Raw genomic sequence first — 22,254 nt, forward strand, 5'->3', positions numbered from 1 at the left:
CTCATGTGCCTTGTGCCTATATATATAGGAGGGGTGCAAGGGAGTTGTGTACTAGTGCATCGTACGTAAAATGTCCTAAGGAACATGTGTCATTTTCAAGTGTAAATGTGAATGTACAAAGGTGATGGATGAATGGTGCACAAGCATGCAATGTTGGGGCGAATTTTGTGTACGAGGGCAACATAGGGTACTAGTGGTTGATTATGCACTAACATAGGAAATTGTGGATGAAGTTTAGTCTCTTAAGGTGGTGGCATTGCAAGGTGCAAAAGACACACATGCAAATCGTGCACTGGCATGCTAATGTGTATTGTGATGCTCGTACATGCACTAGAATGAGCTATGCACATATGGCTATATTAGTGTGCTTAAAGGGTTTGGGTTATGCAAGGGTTACTTCAAGGTATAAGATGGAAAAAAACTATGAGCAAGGGACTGTGTGGAGTGCAGTTGAGATACACACATATTTGTGTGCTAGGTGAGTGGACTAGGTTTTTGCACAAGGTTATGTGCACAAGGGTAGGCTAGTGTAGCCTAAGCATCGCATTACAAGTGAGTATGGTGCAGCTAGAATGCTTTAGTCCTCAAGGCTCAAATGCATACATGTGAGTTCATACACAAAAGTAAGGTGTAAAAATACACAGGTATGTTAAGTAGTCATGTGCACCTATGCATGTGTGCTTGTGCATGCTTACTAAGATCACTAAGTGTTTCCTAGCATGAAAAGAGGGTGCAATACAACACTAGTGTATATGATAGTGAGTTATTCTCTATGAATGCGAATCCTAAAATGCAATGGATAAGGAGCAGCCTTAGTGCCCGTGTGCACTAAAGTAGGATAACTTTATTCAGGTTTACAATATTGCTCGTGCACATGTGTAAGAAGGGCAGCATCTCATAAGCATGAGATACATGGAATGCTAGAAACTATAGCCTTTATTATCACATATATGAAGATAATGTCAAAAAAACCATGAATACATGAAAATAGAAGCCATAGCCTTGCTAAGAGTCAATGATGAGCTATAGCATGAAACACACCTCATCTTAAGGTGGGGCGAGAAAGTCACCTATATACCATGGTGGGAAATGTACACACCCATGTCATGGTGGAAGTAACCATGAAGGTCCTTGGACGAGTGTTATTCCAAGGACGACAAAATCATAAGAAGATACCTACATTTGGCTGATTAGCCTTATTCATAGCAAACTTAGCTTCTCATATCCTGGGCTAAAATAGACTAAAATTATTTGCATTACAAACAAGCCCTTCTTTAAAAAGCTTTATTCTCAAAGCTAAGAATATGGGAAAATATAAGGGATTGGACTTGGATTTCAAAGATCCATGTGCTAAAGAAGATTTCATATCCAATGAAGCTCAAGTGAGATCACTGCAGTGAATTTCCTACATATTATCTCATAATATGGGGAAAAAAAAACATAACTCGCAGTAGACATCTCCTTTATTGAGCAAATGAGATGTCATATTGAAGTAGATACTGAAGGCCATCATGTTCAAGGATGAAACCTTAACTTTGATTATGATAAGTCATTTTATTTAATGATACTATTTGTAATATAGCAAGCTGTATTATGCAAGATAGCCATGTTTTCCAAACATTCTTCCTCTCAAGAACATGAAGAAACAATGACTAAGTAGCACCAAATATCGAGCATGGAAGGATTTGTTGCAAGCTTATTTTCCTAGAACAAAGCCACTTGAATTGAATGGAATACCAATATTATAGCCATCAAGCATAGAAAAATTGTCATCAAGTAGAAGTATCAAGCCACTAGGATCAAGGTATAATGCATCATCCCCATAATCATTTCCAAAATCCCCCAAATCATAAAGAAACATAGTGTCATCATTATGCCTATCATCCATGTCATATACATATGCATTCCAAGCATAATGTCCATAGACATCCTCATAAAGAAGCTCATATGCATCATCGTCTAATGACCCAGTGTCTTCAAGACATTCAGTTGCAATACAATCCTCTTGAGTCACAGGGAAACGATGTAACTCTTGGGCTTGTTCTTATTCTAGATCATCGTCATTCATTTGTGTCTCAGTGTCTACTTGAAACTCTTGATGCTCTTGTACTCTATCAACTTCTTGTCCATCTTCATCATCCATATCATCTTTAGCTTCTTAATTTCTTCATATACATCTTCATGTTAACCAAGTTTCTCTTCTTCCTCTTTCTTTTCCATAGCTCTTGCAATCAAAGTATTCGCCTTTGTAGTAGGTGATGCCATGATAGCATGCTTCCCATTTTCTTTATTATGGTAATATCCCAAAGAATTAGCATGAGGCTCCCTTACATAGGGCTATACATAGGTGATGTCATGATAGCATGCTTCCCGTTTTCTTTATGATGGTAATACCCCAAAGAATTAGCATGAGGCTCCCTTACATAGGGCTATACATAGGAATCATAAGAGCTACCATTCAATTCCGTTATATAGGGCTATCCATAGGAGTCTTGAAGATGACCGTACATTGCATAGGGATATGCAAAATGATGCTACCCATTAGCATCATGATAATGACCATGATTATGTGGGGATTATATCCATAATCTTGGCCCATAACTTGTCCCATAGAGTTTGGAGAATCACTATGATTATGATGCTAAAGATTACCATAATGATGTGGCTGACCAACATGTGACTGCCTTTGCCCATGCAAATGTGGAACTCGTGTTTGGCTCATCATGTTCTCAAATAGCCTCTTTTTGTTTTCATCATACCTAGCGTGCATTTCATCCCAGCGTGTTTGATATTTGGATTGCATAAATGATACTTTATGGTCCTTACATGCATGATGATGTCTAGGACAATAGGCATCATGCACATTTGCATTTTGTCCATATGCATAAGGTTGATGCTACTCAAAGTTGCATGGTGATTGTCCATGGCTATGATATGATTCATTTGCATTTGACCATGAGATTCTGTATATGGCTGCTTTCCATGTACCTCATATCCTTCACTACATTGCCCATATGCCTTTGATCCATATTCACTAGCATAATGCTACTCATGTACATGACTAGGTCCATACGCACTAGCCTAATGTTGTCCATGTCCTTATGATCATGTGCATGTTGCTAGTCATGGCCCTTTTCATGGTGATACTATTGCTCATAGCAATGTTGATCATAAGGTTGATGTCCATGCCATGTATATGCTTCATGATCTTCATGATGATAAGCATGTTGCATGATTGCATGGTAATCTTGTTGTTCTTGCATAACTATTCCAAATGCATAAAAATATGATGGCATTTTCCTCACTCTACCAAAGTTTCCAAAGAGCATATAATTAGTGCTTATTTCTCTTGATCATAGCTCCAAGTCTAGTGTGTCTTGCTTGTCATTGTAGACCTTTCTAGAAAATCTACTTCGTTCGGGATAATGCTCGAATACGGTTGATGTCTAGTTCTATTTACTTATGTTGGCTTCCTTATTTATTAATGATATCTACTTCAAGTTATTTAATTAGGAATGATCATGATGATAGTAAACATCATGATACTTTTTGGGACAACAATTGCACATTAATGAATATAATATGTATTTTTTGTGTCTGCATGTCAAACCTGAATGTTAAATGCCTAAAAGGGTTATGAATTCATTTAGAAAGTTGTTTGCAACAACATGGTAATTTCAGGCAGTTTGATGTTTTTATGTGTTCTTGTTGTGGACTTAAGAGGCCGTAACACTTCGGTGATCCTCCTAGTTTCATGGGCAACATTCTCATGATTTAGGCATCATGCATGGAAATAAGAAATTTGCAAGACAGTGCAATATTGCGATGGTTTTAGTCAATATCCTGAAGATCTCCATTATTCAGGAGTTCTCAATGATATGGGTTCAAAGCAGTCTAGTTCCAGTTGAAAATTTTGATCTATAATAGCCAGTAGTTTCAAGGGTTCATTTTGAGAGTTTCAAGATGTAGCCCTCATTTCAAGTCTTTAGGTTTCTTTTTAAAGTTGAAATGTGAATGGAGAAAGATACAATAGTAGCAAAAGAGGGTGCAATCTATTGAGAGGAAACTTGAGACGATGAGAGAAAATAGAGATTCAAGCAGTTTTAGGGTAGATATGCATTCAAGCAGATTCTTGCAATTCAGACAGTTTCTTGCAATTCAGATAGTTTCTTGCAGTTCGGGAAAATTCGTGTAATTCAAGTAGATTCATGTTATTCAAATGTTCAGGACATGATGGAAAAGAATACAGGAGGAACAATGGAAGCTGCCTAAAGAAATGTAGATAGAGGAGCAACAAAAACCACAAGACCTGCCAAAGCGATTCGCAAGGTTCAAAAAGGGAGATATGGTGGTGATCTTGCTGGGAGCCAAACGATAGGGGTAAGCAAGCAAACCAATCGAGGGACTTGCCAAGGTCAAAGAGGTCAATTTAGCTAGGGAAGGGGAGACCCCACGACCTGTCTTTATAGCCGATGACTTGACTGAGCAAGATGATGTAAGTCTCGTTACTCTCTTGTGAGAGTATATATACGTCTTTGCTCAGTCCCTAGAAGAGCTCAAAGGGGTAGACCCGAGTGTGGTGACTTACAACATATCCATGATACCTGCCGCAACATCGGTCAAGCAACGACTATATCCCATGAATCCAAATCACACCCATGCCATCAAGAAAGAAATGAACAAGCTAATGAGAGCAGGATTTATCTACGAAATTGAACACACAGACTAGGTTTCCCACATAGTCATAGAAGAAGAAGAAGAAGAGGAGGAGGAGGAGAGAGAGAGAGAGAGAGAGGGAGAGAAAGAGAGAGAGAGAGAGAAGAAGAAGAAGAAGAGAGGTGAGAAGGGAGAGAGACAAAGAAGAAGAAGAATAATAATAATAATAATAAGAGAGAGAGAGAGAGAGAGAGAGAGACTCTTTGAAGAATCTCCTTCTCTTCCCCTCCCTGGAGGGTGGTGGCCACACGTACATATCTTTACCCCCTAAATTATCCTCCACTGCAGCTTAATTCTCTCCCCAACTTGGCCCCCGCTATTGGAGTACAAGGCGTGGAAGTCTTGTGCAATTCACGTCTAAGTGAGACTAAGATCGAGAATGGTCCCCAAGCAAAAAATGTCACATGTGAATGGCAACCCCACGATGAGAAACGAAGCCTCGGCAACAAGGACATCACTGCCAATTCAACTGCGGTACCGGTCGTAAGTAATGTATTTCCAAATTAATAGATGCTTGCTGTGATTTCTGCATGAGATGCATTAGACTCGTATTATGCCGCACTAGAATATGTCATTGAAAAGGATGAATTCCATCTCAAATATTCGAAGATGAAGTTTGCAAAGTGCTTGTATCAAGGGAAGTTAATTGCACCTAGTTGCTATGTGACAAATCCATGCACAACATAAGCAACATATAAGATTCTAAAGTATTAAGCATCGATAAGACTTCGATTAATATTTACCTAGGACAATATTGTTTAAGGTTCATAGATGCACATAGACGGTACATGCATGGGAGAGATTATGTGAAACTTACATCAATGATACATGTTTCCTTGCCTTATGAGAAAGGAAGATAAAATGTTGCATAGTAGGGAAAGGTTAAAAGACAAACATCACTTAGAGAAGATACATAAAAGCTCTTTCCAGAGTGATTATCTTGCATGGAAATGATAGGACTTACATCTTGTATAGTGTTTGAAACCTTAGCATATGCATTAGCTAAGTGTTAAGTAAAAATTTTCATGGTATTGCCCCTTGATCCCAAGGGGGAGAGCAAATATGCGATGGAAGGGTTATCGCGACTATTCTTGCAATGTTTGAAAAAGAGTACCATTGTTTTTTTGATTGATTGAATAACACCCTAAATGCTTTTACATTCAACTAATTGTTGGATTGTGGTTTGGATGAATATTCCAAGTGCTTGTGATTGATGGTAAATGCATGGCAGAGGTCCGTGATGCCAAGTTGCCATGGGAATAAATACATGTTTTCTTAAATATGATATTAGGGTTGAATGCCTTGTTTGTGCTTGATTCCTAAATGAATTAATTAAGGAAAGGATATCTTTCATGGGTGGATCATCTCCAAGATCACACCGTGGATTAACTCGAGAAGGGCACTGCTCAATTCATGGGCTGAAGGTGGAGTGGTGAAAAGGCCATCCGTAGAAATTGTCTTTCACTCCTAGGCCGCTTGGGGTCAGGTGGAGCTTTGGACACCCCTTGGTTAGTCTAGAATGGATTTGTAGACCGCCGCGAGCCCAACGTCTATGGCGTTGGAAGATCCTATTCTAGATAAAGGATGGAAATTTTGGTGCCATGTAATTTGAACCGGATACTTCTGTAGGGCAGAAGGGAAATATAATTTCTCCTGTATGGGCAGGAGACAAAGACTAACTTGAAGATAAGTTAAGGAACTTGTTTATTAAAAGGATTGTTTGCCCTATTTTTGTGTCGGTGCTTTAAGTTACACAAATGAACCATGTTCCCTAAAAGGCTCAATTAAGGAATCTGATTTTAAATGTCACACATAATTGTGGTAGAACCTAATTATTAGAAAAATAAAGCTACCAAGGGAAGCGGGTGAGCAGAATCCTCGACCGGTCTAGGGTGGTTTCAAAAAACTCAGACGTTTCTGATAAGGTTTCACCAACGTCCGATTGACCCTTAGGAATTGTTAGGTTAGAACCCCCAATTCATGCCATTTTAGGGGACCGGAATGGGACTATGCCCTATGGGTAGAGAGGTTGAGCAGTGCATCCCTCTCGTTTTTCATTCTCTTTGAACCAAGTGTGGCATGGATTTGCTTTGGCTTGGGTATCTCTGTGTAAAGTAGGATGTCCAAGAATGTTGTCAAGAGACATTGACCACTAGGAACCCAAATTCAGGTCTATCCTAGTGGGTCGACCGTGATCGTTCCGTTGCGTGGTAAACTCAAGAAACCCTAGGCAACAAACCTTGTGACATTCCATGGGAGTGACAGGAAATGTCGCTTATACTCGTCTCTTGATGGACCGCTAAAAACGTGCCTCGATATGCACATTATATTTTCTTGGTTATTGTGATTTTACCCTTCTCAAAGCATGCTCATTTTTACTCCTTGGATTCACTTGCACAGATGATGTGGATGGGGCCTTATGTGTACATAATAATGTGATTTGACTCATGTGCCTTGTGCCTATATATATAGGAGGGGTGCAAGGGAGTTGTGTACTAGTGCATCGTACGTAAAATGTCCTAAGGAACATGTGTCATTTTCAAGTGTAAATGTGAATGTACAAAGGTGATGGATGAATGGTGCACAAGCATGCAATGTTGGGGCGAATTTTGTGTACGAGGGCAACATAGGGTACTAGTGGTTGATTATGCACTAACATAGGAAATTGTGGATGAAGTTTAGTCTCTTAAGGTGGTGGCATTGCAAGGTGCAAAAGACACACATGCAAATCGTGCACTGGCATGCTAATGTGTATTGTGATGCTCGTACATGCACTAGAATGAGCTATGCACATATGGCTATATTAGTGTGCTTAAAGGGTTTGGGTTATGCAAGGGTTACTTCAAGGTATAAGATGGAAAAAAACTATGAGCAAGGGACTGTGTGGAGTGCAGTTGAGATACACACATATTTGTGTGCTAGGTGAGTGGACTAGGTTTTTGCACAAGGTTATGTGCACAAGGGTAGGCTAGTGTAGCCTAAGCATCGCATTACAAGTGAGTATGGTGCAGCTAGAATGCTTTAGTCCTCAAGGCTCAAATGCATACATGTGAGTTCATACACAAAAGTAAGGTGTAAAAATACACAGGTATGTTAAGTAGTCATGTGCACCTATGCATGTGTGCTTGTGCATGCTTACTAAGATCACTAAGTGTTTCCTAGCATGAAAAGAGGGTGCAATACAACACTAGTGTATATGATAGTGAGTTATTCTCTATGAATGCGAATCCTAAAATGCAATGGATAAGGAGCAGCCTTAGTGCCCGTGTGCACTAAAGTAGGATAACTTTATTCAGGTTTACAATATTGCTCGTGCACATGTGTAAGAAGGGCAGCATCTCATAAGCATGAGATACATGGAATGCTAGAAACTATAGCCTTTATTATCACATATATGAAGATAATGTCAAAAAAACCATGAATACATGAAAATAGAAGCCATAGCCTTGCTAAGAGTCAATGATGAGCTATAGCATGAAACACACCTCATCTTAAGGTGGGGCGAGAAAGTCACCTATATACCATGGTGGGAAATGTACACACCCATGTCATGGTGGAAGTAACCATGAAGGTCCTTGGACGAGTGTTATTCCAAGGACGACAAAATCATAAGAAGATACCTACATTTGGCTGATTAGCCTTATTCATAGCAAACTTAGCTTCTCATATCCTGGGCTAAAATAGACTAAAATTATTTGCATTACAAACAAGCCCTTCTTTAAAAAGCTTTATTCTCAAAGCTAAGAATATGGGAAAATATAAGGGATTGGACTTGGATTTCAAAGATCCATGTGCTAAAGAAGATTTCATATCCAATGAAGCTCAAGTGAGATCACTGCAGTGAATTTCCTACATATTATCTCATAATATGGGGAAAAAAAAACATAACTCGCAGTAGACATCTCCTTTATTGAGCAAATGAGATGTCATATTGAAGTAGATACTGAAGGCCATCATGTTCAAGGATGAAACCTTAACTTTGATTATGATAAGTCATTTTATTTAATGATACTATTTGTAATATAGCAAGCTGTATTATGCAAGATAGCCATGTTTTCCAAACATTCTTCCTCTCAAGAACATGAAGAAACAATGACTAAGTAGCACCAAATATCGAGCATGGAAGGATTTGTTGCAAGCTTATTTTCCTAGAACAAAGCCACTTGAATTGAATGGAATACCAATATTATAGCCATCAAGCATAGAAAAATTGTCATCAAGTAGAAGTATCAAGCCACTAGGATCAAGGTATAATGCATCATCCCCATAATCATTTCCAAAATCCCCCAAATCATAAAGAAACATAGTGTCATCATTATGCCTATCATCCATGTCATATACATATGCATTCCAAGCATAATGTCCATAGACATCCTCATAAAGAAGCTCATATGCATCATCGTCTAATGACCCAGTGTCTTCAAGACATTCAGTTGCAATACAATCCTCTTGAGTCACAGGGAAACGATGTAACTCTTGGGCTTGTTCTTATTCTAGATCATCGTCATTCATTTGTGTCTCAGTGTCTACTTGAAACTCTTGATGCTCTTGTACTCTATCAACTTCTTGTCCATCTTCATCATCCATATCATCTTTAGCTTCTTAATTTCTTCATATACATCTTCATGTTAACCAAGTTTCTCTTCTTCCTCTTTCTTTTCCATAGCTCTTGCAATCAAAGTATTCGCCTTTGTAGTAGGTGATGCCATGATAGCATGCTTCCCATTTTCTTTATTATGGTAATATCCCAAAGAATTAGCATGAGGCTCCCTTACATAGGGCTATACATAGGTGATGTCATGATAGCATGCTTCCCGTTTTCTTTATGATGGTAATACCCCAAAGAATTAGCATGAGGCTCCCTTACATAGGGCTATACATAGGAATCATAAGAGCTACCATTCAATTCCGTTATATAGGGCTATCCATAGGAGTCTTGAAGATGACCGTACATTGCATAGGGATATGCAAAATGATGCTACCCATTAGCATCATGATAATGACCATGATTATGTGGGGATTATATCCATAATCTTGGCCCATAACTTGTCCCATAGAGTTTGGAGAATCACTATGATTATGATGCTAAAGATTACCATAATGATGTGGCTGACCAACATGTGACTGCCTTTGCCCATGCAAATGTGGAACTCGTGTTTGGCTCATCATGTTCTCAAATAGCCTCTTTTTGTTTTCATCATACCTAGCGTGCATTTCATCCCAGCGTGTTTGATATTTGGATTGCATAAATGATACTTTATGGTCCTTACATGCATGATGATGTCTAGGACAATAGGCATCATGCACATTTGCATTTTGTCCATATGCATAAGGTTGATGCTACTCAAAGTTGCATGGTGATTGTCCATGGCTATGATATGATTCATTTGCATTTGACCATGAGATTCTGTATATGGCTGCTTTCCATGTACCTCATATCCTTCACTACATTGCCCATATGCCTTTGATCCATATTCACTAGCATAATGCTACTCATGTACATGACTAGGTCCATACGCACTAGCCTAATGTTGTCCATGTCCTTATGATCATGTGCATGTTGCTAGTCATGGCCCTTTTCATGGTGATACTATTGCTCATAGCAATGTTGATCATAAGGTTGATGTCCATGCCATGTATATGCTTCATGATCTTCATGATGATAAGCATGTTGCATGATTGCATGGTAATCTTGTTGTTCTTGCATAACTATTCCAAATGCATAAAAATATGATGGCATTTTCCTCACTCTACCAAAGTTTCCAAAGAGCATATAATTAGTGCTTATTTCTCTTGATCATAGCTCCAAGTCTAGTGTGTCTTGCTTGTCATTGTAGACCTTTCTAGAAAATCTACTTCGTTCGGGATAATGCTCGAATACGGTTGATGTCTAGTTCTATTTACTTATGTTGGCTTCCTTATTTATTAATGATATCTACTTCAAGTTATTTAATTAGGAATGATCATGATGATAGTAAACATCATGATACTTTTTGGGACAACAATTGCACATTAATGAATATAATATGTATTTTTTGTGTCTGCATGTCAAACCTGAATGTTAAATGCCTAAAAGGGTTATGAATTCATTTAGAAAGTTGTTTGCAACAACATGGTAATTTCAGGCAGTTTGATGTTTTTATGTGTTCTTGTTGTGGACTTAAGAGGCCGTAACACTTCGGTGATCCTCCTAGTTTCATGGGCAACATTCTCATGATTTAGGCATCATGCATGGAAATAAGAAATTTGCAAGACAGTGCAATATTGCGATGGTTTTAGTCAATATCCTGAAGATCTCCATTATTCAGGAGTTCTCAATGATATGGGTTCAAAGCAGTCTAGTTCCAGTTGAAAATTTTGATCTATAATAGCCAGTAGTTTCAAGGGTTCATTTTGAGAGTTTCAAGATGTAGCCCTCATTTCAAGTCTTTAGGTTTCTTTTTAAAGTTGAAATGTGAATGGAGAAAGATACAATAGTAGCAAAAGAGGGTGCAATCTATTGAGAGGAAACTTGAGACGATGAGAGAAAATAGAGATTCAAGCAGTTTTAGGGTAGATATGCATTCAAGCAGATTCTTGCAATTCAGACAGTTTCTTGCAATTCAGATAGTTTCTTGCAGTTCGGGAAAATTCGTGTAATTCAAGTAGATTCATGTTATTCAAATGTTCAGGACATGATGGAAAAGAATACAGGAGGAACAATGGAAGCTGCCTAAAGAAATGTAGATAGAGGAGCAACAAAAACCACAAGACCTGCCAAAGCGATTCGCAAGGTTCAAAAAGGGAGATATGGTGGTGATCTTGCTGGGAGCCAAACGATAGGGGTAAGCAAGCAAACCAATCGAGGGACTTGCCAAGGTCAAAGAGGTCAATTTAGCTAGGGAAGGGGAGACCCCACGACCTGTCTTTATAGCCGATGACTTGACTGAGCAAGATGATGTAAGTCTCGTTACTCTCTTGTGAGAGTATATATACGTCTTTGCTCAGTCCCTAGAAGAGCTCAAAGGGGTAGACCCGAGTGTGGTGACTTACAACATATCCATGATACCTGCCGCAACATCGGTCAAGCAACGACTATATCCCATGAATCCAAATCACACCCATGCCATCAAGAAAGAAATGAACAAGCTAATGAGAGCAGGATTTATCTACGAAATTGAACACACAGACTAGGTTTCCCACATAGTCATAGAAGAAGAAGAAGAAGAGGAGGAGGAGGAGAGAGAGAGAGAGAGAGGGAGAGAAAGAGAGAGAGAGAGAGAAGAAGAAGAAGAAGAGAGGTGAGAAGGGAGAGAGACAAAGAAGAAGAATAATAATAATAATAATAATAAGAGAGAGAGAGAGAGAGAGAGAGAGAGAGAGAGAGAGAGAGACTCTTTGAAGAATCTCCTTCTCTTCCCCTCCCTGGAGGGTGGTGGCCACACGTACATATCTTTACCCCCTAAATTATCCTCCACTGCAGCTTAATTCTCTCCCCAACTTGGCCCCCGCTATTGGAGTACAAGGCGTGGAAGTCTTGTGCAATTCACGTCTAAGTGAGACTAAGATCGAGAATGGTCCCCAAGCAAAAAATGTCACATGTGAATGGCAACCCCACGATGAGAAACGAAGCCTCGGCAACAAGGACATCACTGCCAATTCAACTGCGGTACCGGTCGTAAGTAATGTATTTCCAAATTAATAGATGCTTGCTGTGATTTCTGCATGAGATGCATTAGACTCGTATTATGCCGCACTAGAATATGTCATTGAAAAGGATGAATTCCATCTCAAATATTCGAAGATGAAGTTTGCAAAGTGCTTGTATCAAGGGAAGTTAATTGCACCTAGTTGCTATGTGACAAATCCATGCACAACATAAGCAACATATAAGATTCTAAAGTATTAAGCATCGATAAGACTTCGATTAATATTTACCTAGGACAATATTGTTTAAGGTTCATAGATGCACATAGACGGTACATGCATGGGAGAGATTATGTGAAACTTACATCAATGATACATGTTTCCTTGCCTTATGAGAAAGGAAGATAAAATGTTGCATAGTAGGGAAAGGTTAAAAGACAAACATCACTTAGAGAAGATACATAAAAGCTCTTTCCAGAGTGATTATCTTGCATGGAAATGATAGGACTTACATCTTGTATAGTGTTTGAAACCTTAGCATATGCATTAGCTAAGTGTTAAGTAAAAATTTTCATGGTATTGCCCCTTGATCCCAAGGGGGAGAGCAAATATGCGATGGAAGGGTTATCGCGACTATTCTTGCAATGTTTGAAAAAGAGTACCATTGTTTTTTTGATTGATTGAATAACACCCTAAATGCTTTTACATTCAACTAATTGTTGGATTGTGGTTTGGATGAATATTCCAAGTGCTTGTGATTGATGGTAAATGCATGGCAGAGGTCCGTGATGCCAAGTTGCCATGGGAATAAATACATGTTTTCTGAAATATGATATTAGGGTTGAATGCCTTGTTTGTGCTTGATTCCTAAATGAATTAATTAAGGAAAGGATATCTTTCATGGGTGGATCATCTCCAAGATCACACCGTGGATTAACTCGAGAAGGGCACTGCTCAATTCATGGGCTGAAGGTGGAGTGGTGAAAAGGCCATCCGTAGAAATTGTCTTTCACTCCTAGGCCGCTTGGGGTCAGGTGGAGCTTTGGACACCCCTTGGTTAGTCTAGAATGGATTTGTAGACCGCCGCGAGCCCAACGTCTATGGCGTTGGAAGATCCTATTCTAGATAAAGGATGGAAATTTTGGTGCCATGTAATTTGAACCGGATACTTCTGTAGGGCAGAAGGGAAATATAATTTCTCCTGTATGGGCAGGAGACAAAGACTAACTTGAAGATAAGTTAAGGAACTTGTTTATTAAAAGGATTGTTTGCCCTATTTTTGTGTCGGTGCTTTAAGTTACACAAATGAACCATGTTCCCTAAAAGGCTCAATTAAGGAATCTGATTTTAAATGTCACACATAATTGTGGTAGAACCTAATTATTAGAAAAATAAAGCTACCAAGGGAAGCGGGTGAGCAGAATCCTCGACCGGTCTAGGGTGGTTTCAAAAAACTCAGACGTTTCTGATAAGGTTTCACCAACGTCCGATTGACCCTTAGGAATTGTTAGGTTAGAACCCCCAATTCATGCCATTTTAGGGGACCGGAATGGGACTATGCCCTATGGGTAGAGAGGTTGAGCAGTGCATCCCTCTCGTTTTTCATTCTCTTTGAACCAAGTGTGGCATGGATTTGCTTTGGCTTGGGTATCTCTGTGTAAAGTAGGATGTCCAAGAATGTTGTCAAGAGACATTGACCACTAGGAACCCAAATTCAGGTCTATCCTAGTGGGTCGACCGTGATCGTTCCGTTGCGTGGTAAACTCAAGAAACCCTAGGCAACAAACCTTGTGACATTCCATGGGAGTGACAGGAAATGTCGCTTATACTCGTCTCTTGATGGACCGCTAAAAACGTGCCTCGATATGCACATTATATTTTCTTGGTTATTGTGATTTTACCCTTCTCAAAGCATGCTCATTTTTACTCCTTGGATTCACTTGCACAGATGATGTGGATGGGGCCTTATGTGTACATAATAATGTGATTTGACTCATGTGCCTTGTGCCTATATATATAGGAGGGGTGCAAGGGAGTTGTGTACTAGTGCATCGTACGTAAAATGTCCTAAGGAACATGTGTCATTTTCAAGTGTAAATGTGAATGTACAAAGGTGATGGATGAATGGTGCACAAGCATGCAATGTTGGGGCGAATTTTGTGTACGAGGGCAACATAGGGTACTAGTGGTTGATTATGCACTAACATAGGAAATTGTGGATGAAGTTTAGTCTCTTAAGGTGGTGGCATTGCAAGGTGCAAAAGACACACATGCAAATCGTGCACTGGCATGCTAATGTGTATTGTGATGCTCGTACATGCACTAGAATGAGCTATGCACATATGGCTATATTAGTGTGCTTAAAGGGTTTGGGTTATGCAAGGGTTACTTCAAGGTATAAGATGGAAAAAAACTATGAGCAAGGGACTGTGTGGAGTGCAGTTGAGATACACACATATTTGTGTGCTAGGTGAGTGGACTAGGTTTTTGCACAAGGTTATGTGCACAAGGGTAGGCTAGTGTAGCCTAAGCATCGCATTACAAGTGAGTATGGTGCAGCTAGAATGCTTTAGTCCTCAAGGCTCAAATGCATACATGTGAGTTCATACACAAAAGTAAGGTGTAAAAATACACAGGTATGTTAAGTAGTCATGTGCACCTATGCATGTGTGCTTGTGCATGCTTACTAAGATCACTAAGTGTTTCCTAGCATGAAAAGAGGGTGCAATACAACACTAGTGTATATGATAGTGAGTTATTCTCTATGAATGCGAATCCTAAAATGCAATGGATAAGGAGCAGCCTTAGTGCCCGTGTGCACTAAAGTAGGATAACTTTATTCAGGTTTACAATATTGCTCGTGCACATGTGTAAGAAGGGCAGCATCTCATAAGCATGAGATACATGGAATGCTAGAAACTATAGCCTTTATTATCACATATATGAAGATAATGTCAAAAAAACCATGAATACATGAAAATAGAAGCCATAGCCTTGCTAAGAGTCAATGATGAGCTATAGCATGAAACACACCTCATCTTAAGGTGGGGCGAGAAAGTCACCTATATACCATGGTGGGAAATGTACACACCCATGTCATGGTGGAAGTAACCATGAAGGTCCTTGGACGAGTGTTATTCCAAGGACGACAAAATCATAAGAAGATACCTACATTTGGCTGATTAGCCTTATTCATAGCAAACTTAGCTTCTCATATCCTGGGCTAAAATAGACTAAAATTATTTGCATTACAAACAAGCCCTTCTTTAAAAAGCTTTATTCTCAAAGCTAAGAATATGGGAAAATATAAGGGATTGGACTTGGATTTCAAAGATCCATGTGCTAAAGAAGATTTCATATCCAATGAAGCTCAAGTGAGATCACTGCAGTGAATTTCCTACATATTATCTCATAATATGGGGAAAAAAAAACATAACTCGCAGTAGACATCTCCTTTATTGAGCAAATGAGATGTCATATTGAAGTAGATACTGAAGGCCATCATGTTCAAGGATGAAACCTTAACTTTGATTATGATAAGTCATTTTATTTAATGATACTATTTGTAATATAGCAAGCTGTATTATGCAAGATAGCCATGTTTTCCAAACATTCTTCCTCTCAAGAACATGAAGAAACAATGACTAAGTAGCACCAAATATCGAGCATGGAAGGATTTGTTGCAAGCTTATTTTCCTAGAACAAAGCCACTTGAATTGAATGGAATACCAATATTATAGCCATCAAGCATAGAAAAATTGTCATCAAGTAGAAGTATCAAGCCACTAGGATCAAGGTATAATGCATCATCCCCATAATCATTTCCAAAATCCCCCAAATCATAAAGAAACATAGTGTCATCATTATGCCTATCATCCATGTCATATACATATGCATTCCAAGCATAATGTCCATAGACATCCTCATAAAGAAGCTCATATGCATCATCGTCTAATGACCCAGTGTCTTCAAGACATTCAGTTGCAATACAATCCTCTTGAGTCACAGGGAAACGATGTAACTCTTGGGCTTGTTCTTATTCTAGATCATCGTCATTCATTTGTGTCTCAGTGTCTACTTGAAACTCTTGATGCTCTTGTACTCTATCAACTTCTTGTCCATCTTCATCATCCATATCATCTTTAGCTTCTTAATTTCTTCATATACATCTTCATGTTAACCAAGTTTCTCTTCTTCCTCTTTCTTTTCCATAGCTCTTGCAATCAAAGTATTCGCCTTTGTAGTAGGTGATGCCATGATAGCATGCTTCCCATTTTCTTTATTATGGTAATATCCCAAAGAATTAGCATGAGGCTCCCTTACATAGGGCTATACATAGGTGATGTCATGATAGCATGCTTCCCGTTTTCTTTATGATGGTAATACCCCAAAGAATTAGCATGAGGCTCCCTTACATAGGGCTATACATAGGAATCATAAGAGCTACCATTCAATTCCGTTATATAGGGCTATCCATAGGAGTCTTGAAGATGACCGTACATTGCATAGGGATATGCAAAATGATGCTACCCATTAGCATCATGATAATGACCATGATTATGTGGGGATTATATCCATAATCTTGGCCCATAACTTGTCCCATAGAGTTTGGAGAATCACTATGATTATGATGCTAAAGATTACCATAATGATGTGGCTGACCAACATGTGACTGCCTTTGCCCATGCAAATGTGGAACTCGTGTTTGGCTCATCATGTTCTCAAATAGCCTCTTTTTGTTTTCATCATACCTAGCGTGCATTTCATCCCAGCGTGTTTGATATTTGGATTGCATAAATGATACTTTATGGTCCTTACATGCATGATGATGTCTAGGACAATAGGCATCATGCACATTTGCATTTTGTCCATATGCATAAGGTTGATGCTACTCAAAGTTGCATGGTGATTGTCCATGGCTATGATATGATTCATTTGCATTTGACCATGAGATTCTGTATATGGCTGCTTTCCATGTACCTCATATCCTTCACTACATTGCCCATATGCCTTTGATCCATATTCACTAGCATAATGCTACTCATGTACATGACTAGGTCCATACGCACTAGCCTAATGTTGTCCATGTCCTTATGATCATGTGCATGTTGCTAGTCATGGCCCTTTTCATGGTGATACTATTGCTCATAGCAATGTTGATCATAAGGTTGATGTCCATGCCATGTATATGCTTCATGATCTTCATGATGATAAGCATGTTGCATGATTGCATGGTAATCTTGTTGTTCTTGCATAACTATTCCAAATGCATAAAAATATGATGGCATTTTCCTCACTCTACCAAAGTTTCCAAAGAGCATATAATTAGTGCTTATTTCTCTTGATCATAGCTCCAAGTCTAGTGTGTCTTGCTTGTCATTGTAGACCTTTCTAGAAAATCTACTTCGTTCGGGATAATGCTCGAATACGGTTGATGTCTAGTTCTATTTACTTATGTTGGCTTCCTTATTTATTAATGATATCTACTTCAAGTTATTTAATTAGGAATGATCATGATGATAGTAAACATCATGATACTTTTTGGGACAACAATTGCACATTAATGAATATAATATGTATTTTTTGTGTCTGCATGTCAAACCTGAATGTTAAATGCCTAAAAGGGTTATGAATTCATTTAGAAAGTTGTTTGCAACAACATGGTAATTTCAGGCAGTTTGATGTTTTTATGTGTTCTTGTTGTGGACTTAAGAGGCCGTAACACTTCGGTGATCCTCCTAGTTTCATGGGCAACATTCTCATGATTTAGGCATCATGCATGGAAATAAGAAATTTGCAAGACAGTGCAATATTGCGATGGTTTTAGTCAATATCCTGAAGATCTCCATTATTCAGGAGTTCTCAATGATATGGGTTCAAAGCAGTCTAGTTCCAGTTGAAAATTTTGATCTATAATAGCCAGTAGTTTCAAGGGTTCATTTTGAGAGTTTCAAGATGTAGCCCTCATTTCAAGTCTTTAGGTTTCTTTTTAAAGTTGAAATGTGAATGGAGAAAGATACAATAGTAGCAAAAGAGGGTGCAATCTATTGAGAGGAAACTTGAGACGATGAGAGAAAATAGAGATTCAAGCAGTTTTAGGGTAGATATGCATTCAAGCAGATTCTTGCAATTCAGACAGTTTCTTGCAATTCAGATAGTTTCTTGCAGTTCGGGAAAATTCGTGTAATTCAAGTAGATTCATGTTATTCAAATGTTCAGGACATGATGGAAAAGAATACAGGAGGAACAATGGAAGCTGCCTAAAGAAATGTAGATAGAGGAGCAACAAAAACCACAAGACCTGCCAAAGCGATTCGCAAGGTTCAAAAAGGGAGATATGGTGGTGATCTTGCTGGGAGCCAAACGATAGGGGTAAGCAAGCAAACCAATCGAGGGACTTGCCAAGGTCAAAGAGGTCAATTTAGCTAGGGAAGGGGAGACCCCACGACCTGTCTTTATAGCCGATGACTTGACTGAGCAAGATGATGTAAGTCTCGTTACTCTCTTGTGAGAGTATATATACGTCTTTGCTCAGTCCCTAGAAGAGCTCAAAGGGGTAGACCCGAGTGTGGTGACTTACAACATATCCATGATACCTGCCGCAACATCGGTCAAGCAACGACTATATCCCATGAATCCAAATCACACCCATGCCATCAAGAAAGAAATGAACAAGCTAATGAGAGCAGGATTTATCTACGAAATTGAACACACAGACTAGGTTTCCCACATAGTCATAGAAGAAGAAGAAGAAGAGGAGGAGGAGGAGAGAGAGAGAGAGAGAGAGGGAGAGAAAGAGAGAGAGAGAGAGAAGAAGAAGAAGAAGAGAGGTGAGAAGGGAGAGAGACAAAGAAGAAGAATAATAATAATAATAATAATAAGAGAGAGAGAGAGAGAGAGAGAGAGAGAGAGAGAGAGAGAGACTCTTTGAAGAATCTCCTTCTCTTCCCCTCCCTGGAGGGTGGTGGCCACACGTACATATCTTTACCCCCTAAATTATCCTCCACTGCAGCTTAATTCTCTCCCCAACTTGGCCCCCGCTATTGGAGTACAAGGCGTGGAAGTCTTGTGCAATTCACGTCTAAGTGAGACTAAGATCGAGAATGGTCCCCAAGCAAAAAATGTCACATGTGAATGGCAACCCCACGATGAGAAACGAAGCCTCGGCAACAAGGACATCACTGCCAATTCAACTGCGGTACCGGTCGTAAGTAATGTATTTCCAAATTAATAGATGCTTGCTGTGATTTCTGCATGAGATGCATTAGACTCGTATTATGCCGCACTAGAATATGTCATTGAAAAGGATGAATTCCATCTCAAATATTCGAAGATGAAGTTTGCAAAGTGCTTGTATCAAGGGAAGTTAATTGCACCTAGTTGCTATGTGACAAATCCATGCACAACATAAGCAACATATAAGATTCTAAAGTATTAAGCATCGATAAGACTTCGATTAATATTTACCTAGGACAATATTGTTTAAGGTTCATAGATGCACATAGACGGTACATGCATGGGAGAGATTATGTGAAACTTACATCAATGATACATGTTTCCTTGCCTTATGAGAAAGGAAGATAAAATGTTGCATAGTAGGGAAAGGTTAAAAGACAAACATCACTTAGAGAAGATACATAAAAGCTCTTTCCAGAGTGATTATCTTGCATGGAAATGATAGGACTTACATCTTGTATAGTGTTTGAAACCTTAGCATATGCATTAGCTAAGTGTTAAGTAAAAATTTTCATGGTATTGCCCCTTGATCCCAAGGGGGAGAGCAAATATGCGATGGAAGGGTTATCGCGACTATTCTTGCAATGTTTGAAAAAGAGTACCATTGTTTTTTTGATTGATTGAATAACACCCTAAATGCTTTTACATTCAACTAATTGTTGGATTGTGGTTTGGATGAATATTCCAAGTGCTTGTGATTGATGGTAAATGCATGGCAGAGGTCCGTGATGCCAAGTTGCCATGGGAATAAATACATGTTTTCTGAAATATGATATTAGGGTTGAATGCCTTGTTTGTGCTTGATTCCTAAATGAATTAATTAAGGAAAGGATATCTTTCATGGGTGGATCATCTCCAAGATCACACCGTGGATTAACTCGAGAAGGGCACTGCTCAATTCATGGGCTGAAGGTGGAGTGGTGAAAAGGCCATCCGTAGAAATTGTCTTTCACTCCTAGGCCGCTTGGGGTCAGGTGGAGCTTTGGACACCCCTTGGTTAGTCTAGAATGGATTTGTAGACCGCCGCGAGCCCAACGTCTATGGCGTTGGAAGATCCTATTCTAGATAAAGGATGGAAATTTTGGTGCCATGTAATTTGAACCGGATACTTCTGTAGGGCAGAAGGGAAATATAATTTCTCCTGTATGGGCAGGAGACAAAGACTAACTTGAAGATAAGTTAAGGAACTTGTTTATTAAAAGGATTGTTTGCCCTATTTTTGTGTCGGTGCTTTAAGTTACACAAATGAACCATGTTCCCTAAAAGGCTCAATTAAGGAATCTGATTTTAAATGTCACACATAATTGTGGTAGAACCTAATTATTAGAAAAATAAAGCTACCAAGGGAAGCGGGTGAGCAGAATCCTCGACCGGTCTAGGGTGGTTTCAAAAAACTCAGACGTTTCTGATAAGGTTTCACCAACGTCCGATTGACCCTTAGGAATTGTTAGGTTAGAACCCCCAATTCATGCCATTTTAGGGGACCGGAATGGGACTATGCCCTATGGGTAGAGAGGTTGAGCAGTGCATCCCTCTCGTTTTTCATTCTCTTTGAACCAAGTGTGGCATGGATTTGCTTTGGCTTGGGTATCTCTGTGTAAAGTAGGATGTCCAAGAATGTTGTCAAGAGACATTGACCACTAGGAACCCAAATTCAGGTCTATCCTAGTGGGTCGACCGTGATCGTTCCGTTGCGTGGTAAACTCAAGAAACCCTAGGCAACAAACCTTGTGACATTCCATGGGAGTGACAGGAAATGTCGCTTATACTCGTCTCTTGATGGACCGCTAAAAACGTGCCTCGATATGCACATTATATTTTCTTGGTTATTGTGATTTTACCCTTCTCAAAGCATGCTCATTTTTACTCCTTGGATTCACTTGCACAGATGATGTGGATGGGGCCTTATGTGTACATAATAATGTGATTTGACTCATGTGCCTTGTGCCTATATATATAGGAGGGGTGCAAGGGAGTTGTGTACTAGTGCATCGTACGTAAAATGTCCTAAGGAACATGTGTCATTTTCAAGTGTAAATGTGAATGTACAAAGGTGATGGATGAATGGTGCACAAGCATGCAATGTTGGGGCGAATTTTGTGTACGAGGGCAACATAGGGTACTAGTGGTTGATTATGCACTAACATAGGAAATTGTGGATGAAGTTTAGTCTCTTAAGGTGGTGGCATTGCAAGGTGCAAAAGACACACATGCAAATCGTGCACTGGCATGCTAATGTGTATTGTGATGCTCGTACATGCACTAGAATGAGCTATGCACATATGGCTATATTAGTGTGCTTAAAGGGTTTGGGTTATGCAAGGGTTACTTCAAGGTATAAGATGGAAAAAAACTATGAGCAAGGGACTGTGTGGAGTGCAGTTGAGATACACACATATTTGTGTGCTAGGTGAGTGGACTAGGTTTTTGCACAAGGTTATGTGCACAAGGGTAGGCTAGTGTAGCCTAAGCATCGCATTACAAGTGAGTATGGTGCAGCTAGAATGCTTTAGTCCTCAAGGCTCAAATGCATACATGTGAGTTCATACACAAAAGTAAGGTGTAAAAATACACAGGTATGTTAAGTAGTCATGTGCACCTATGCATGTGTGCTTGTGCATGCTTACTAAGATCACTAAGTGTTTCCTAGCATGAAAAGAGGGTGCAATACAACAC

The sequence above is a fragment of the Lygodium microphyllum genome, chromosome 23 (genome assembly GCF_053477565.2).
Source record: "Lygodium microphyllum isolate KBCC chromosome 23, Lygodium_microphyllum_v1.1.10, whole genome shotgun sequence".
Taxonomy (NCBI): domain Eukaryota; kingdom Viridiplantae; phylum Streptophyta; class Polypodiopsida; order Schizaeales; family Lygodiaceae; genus Lygodium; species Lygodium microphyllum.